Genomic DNA, 4,313 nt, shown 5'->3' on the forward strand with positions numbered 1-4,313 from the left:
CCCTTCTTAGGCTCCCTGTCCCTCCCTCTCGCCCATCCCTCACCCCCCAAAATCTGGCCACCTATTTCATTAAGAAAATTAACACCATCAGGTCTAAGCTCCCCCAAATCACCCCTCCCCCTCCTCCATCTCCCTCTCCCCTCCTCTAGGCCCCCTTTTCAACTTTCCCATCCTCCCAGCAGTATCTTAAGAGAAGATCTCCTCCCTCCTCTCAAGTGACACCCCCTCCACCTGTGCTTCAGACCCCATTCCCTTGCACCTTATAAAAACTCTCGCCCCCTTCCCTTCTCCCCTCCTTAACTTCCATCTTCAACCACTCACTCTCCAATGGCTTCTTCCCATCTGCTTTCAAACATGTCCACGTCTCCCTCATCCTAAAAAAACTCCGCCTTGACCCCCTCGACCCCCTCCAGTTATCACCCCATCTTCCTCTTACCCTTCCTTTCCAAGCTCCTGGAGCAAGTAGTCTACTCTACCTGCCTTGAATTCCTCTCTTCCAACTCTCTCCTGGACCCCCTCCAATCTGGCTTCCACCTCCTCCACTCCACTGAAACCACCCTCTCAAAGGTCACCAGTGATGTCCTTCTTGCCAAGTCCAATGGCTCCTACTTCATCCTAATCCTCCTCGACCTCTCAGCTGCCTTTGATACTGTCGACCATCCTCTTCTCCTCAACACAATATCCAATCTTGGCTTCAGTGACGCCATCCTCTCCTAGATCTCCTCTTCTTTCCATCACCTTGCCCCCTCCTACCTCTCCTCCTTTCTTTCTACTGCCCACCCCACACGCTCCGCTCCTCAGCCGATCACCTCACCATCCCATTCACGCCTATCCCTCCATTGGTCTGTCCTACCGCTGTCCTGGAATGACCTCCCTCCTCACCTCCGCCAAGCTAATTCTCTTCCCCTCTTCAAGGCCCTACTGAGAGCTAACCTCCTCCAAGAGGTCTTCCCAGGCTGAACTTCCCCTTTTCCCTCTGCTCCCACTGCTCCCTCTCTGCTCCCTTTCCCCCATCTGCTCCCTCCCCTTCCCCCCCTTCACCTCCCCTCAGCTAAGCCCCCTTTCCCTTTGCTCCTCCCCCATCCCTTCCCCTCCCCTCAGTACTGTGCTCATTTGTATATATTTTTATTACCCTATTTATTTTGTTAATGAGGTGTACATCCCCTTGATTCTATTTATCATAATTATGTTGTCTTGTTTTTGTCCGTCTGTCTCCCGTGATTAGACTGTGAGCCCGTCATTGGGCAGGGATTGTCTCTGTTGCCGAATTGTACATTCCAAGCGCTTAGTACAGTGCTCTGCACATAGTAAGTGCTCAATAAATACTACTGAATGAATTAATGAGTGAACATCGCCAAGATCCAAGATCCACCCTTTCCTCTCTATCCAAATCACTACCACGTTAGTAGTGATTTCTCCATGTTGGAGAAGCAGCGTGGCTCAGTGGAAAGAGCATGGGCTTTGGAGTCAGGGCTCATGAGTTCGAATCCCAGCTCTGCCACTTGTCGGCTGTGTGACTCTGGGCAAGTCACTTAACTTCTCTGTGCCTCAGTTCCCTCATCTGTAAAATGGGGATTAAGACTGTGAGCCCCACGTGGGACAACCTGATTCCCCTATGTCTACCCCAGCGCTTAGAACAGTGCTCGGCACATAGTAAGTGCTTAACAAATACCAACATTTATTTATTTATTTTTTTTACAGTCACTCATCCCAACTGGATTACTGTATCAGCCTCCTTTCTGACCTCCCAACCTCCTGTCTCTCCCCACTTCAGTCCATATTTCACTCTGCTGCCTGGATTATCTTTCTACAGACACGTTCTGGGCATGTCACCCCGCCTCCCGAAAAATCTCCAAGGCTTGCCTATCAACTTCCATAACAAACGAAAACTCCTCACTACTGGTTTTGAAGTGGGTGGACAACCAGTGGAGTTTTTTGAGGAGTAGGGAGACAAGGCCTGAACGTTTTTGTAGAAAAATGATCTGGGCAGGAGATGTCACTCTTTATTGTTGTATTGTATTTTCCCAAGTGCTTAGTATAGTACACAGTAAGCGCTTAATAAATATGATGGAATAAATATGATTGAATGACTGAAGTAGGGCGAGATAGGAGGGTGAGAGCTCAGCAAGGAGGCTGATGCACTAGCTGGTTCCCAGGTTGGCAGGATGACTGGCACATAGCTGGAGCTCTTTGGGGGACAGGGAGAGAGAAGGCTGTTTGCTTGGCTCCAGTGCAGGGAGCTAAGAACACACAGCGAGGCGAGGCTACGGTTCCCGGATGGTTCATTCAGGCACGATGGGAAGGAGCCGAGAAAACAGCGACTTTTCTACCTGGCCCAGAGTACAGAGAGAAGACAAGGAAGGAAAGGGTGAATCTGAAAACAGTGTGGGGAAAGAACCTGCGGGATTTAGTGATAGGGAACGTTAGGCAATGAATTATTATAGAATCTCCTATTTAAGAAAAATAAATAATTATCTTTGGGGGATGGGTTAAAGTACAGTTCTGCTTGGAAAAAGTGAGTTGGACCAGATGTCCTTTGTCAACCTATCATTTGGTGATTCTGTGCCTCTCTGTGCACTTCAATAATTAGTTGCTATCGTCTATTGCCTCCCTTTGTTCTCCAATTTTGTGAGAGATTTTGGCATCTTTCTCCCCTTCCTCATTCATTCATTCTTTCATTCAGTCATATTTATTCATTCAATCATATTTAATGAGCACTTACTGTGTGCAGGATACTGTACTAAGAGGTTGGAAAGTACAATTTGGCAGCAGATTGAGACAATCCCTACCCAACAGCGGGCTCACAGTCTAGGAGGGGGGAGACAGACAACAAAACATAACAAGTAGACAGGCATAGATAGTATATTCTTTAGAGAAGCTGTGTGGCCTACTGGAAAGGCCACAGGACTGGGAGTAGGAAGAATTGGGTTCTAATCCCAGTTCTGCCACTTGCCCGATGTGTGAATTTAGGCAAGACACTAAACTTCTCTGTGCTTCAGTTTCCTCAGCTGTTAAATGGGGATATCTTAGACTATGAACCTGTGAGGGGCAGGGACTGTATTTGACATGATGATCTTGTATCTACCTCAGCGCTTGGTTGGGGTAGACACAGTGCTTGATTTATGATAAATTCTTAATAGATATTATGGTTATTATCATTATTATTCCTTCTCGTCTTCATCGCTCCTCTGATCCTTCGAGATTTCAATCTCTATGTGGACATTCCTGATGAATCCCCAGCCACCTCTGTCTTCTCACTCCTCAACTCTATTGACCTCCTGCTTCACCACACTTCAACCTCTTACCAACTTGGACACTTGCTCGATCTTGTCGTTTCTAATTGTTGTATAATCTCAAAGCTCATCAACTTGGAAATCCCACTCTCTGACCGTATCTATAAATTATTTCTTTATATTAATATCTGTCTCTCCCTTTAGGCTGTAAGCTTGTTGTGGGCAAGGAATGTGTTTACCAACTCTGTTGTAGTGTACTGTCCCAAGCGCTTAGTACAGTGCTCTGAACACAGAAAGCGCTCAATAAATACCATTGATTGATTGGTTGACCACAGTGTGGCCTAGTGGATAATAATAATAATAATGTTGGTATTTGTTAAGCGCTTACTATGTGCTGAGCACTGTTCTAAACACTGGGGTAGATGCAGGGTAATCGGGTTGTCCCATGTGAGGCTCACAATCTTAATCCCCATTTTACAGATAAGGTAACTGAGGCCCCGAGAAGTTAAGTGACTTGCCCAAAGTCACACAGCTGACAGGTGGCAGACCCGGGATTAGAACCCATGACCTCGGCTAGAGCACAGGCCTAAGACTCAGAAGGTCCTGGGTTCTAGTCCCTGATCTGCCACTTGTCTGCTGGGTGACCTTGGGCAAGTCAATTAACTTCTTTTTGACTCAGTTACCTCATCTGTAAAATGGGCTTTAAGACTGTGAGCTCCATGTGGGACATGGACTGTGTCCACTCGCACTCCATCCTGTTGGTTCAACCTTCACATCATAGCTAAAATCCACCATTTCCTCTCCCTCCCAACTAGTACCGCATTAATCCAAATAGTTATCCTCTCCAATAAATATGATTGAAATACAATTGATTGAATGAAATACAATTGAATGAATGAATGAATAAGTAAATACCCTTTCCTGCTACTATTTCCCCTCTCCATAATTTATTCCAATGCCTGTCACCCTCTGTAAACTGTAAGATCTTTTGGGCAGGGATTGTGTCTACCAGCTCCAACATATTTTACATTCCCAAACCCTTAGCACAGTGCTCTGAGCACAGTTAGTGGTCAATAAATA

The sequence above is a fragment of the Ornithorhynchus anatinus genome, chromosome 9, assembly GCF_004115215.2.
Source record: "Ornithorhynchus anatinus isolate Pmale09 chromosome 9, mOrnAna1.pri.v4, whole genome shotgun sequence".
NCBI lineage: Eukaryota > Metazoa > Chordata > Mammalia > Monotremata > Ornithorhynchidae > Ornithorhynchus > Ornithorhynchus anatinus.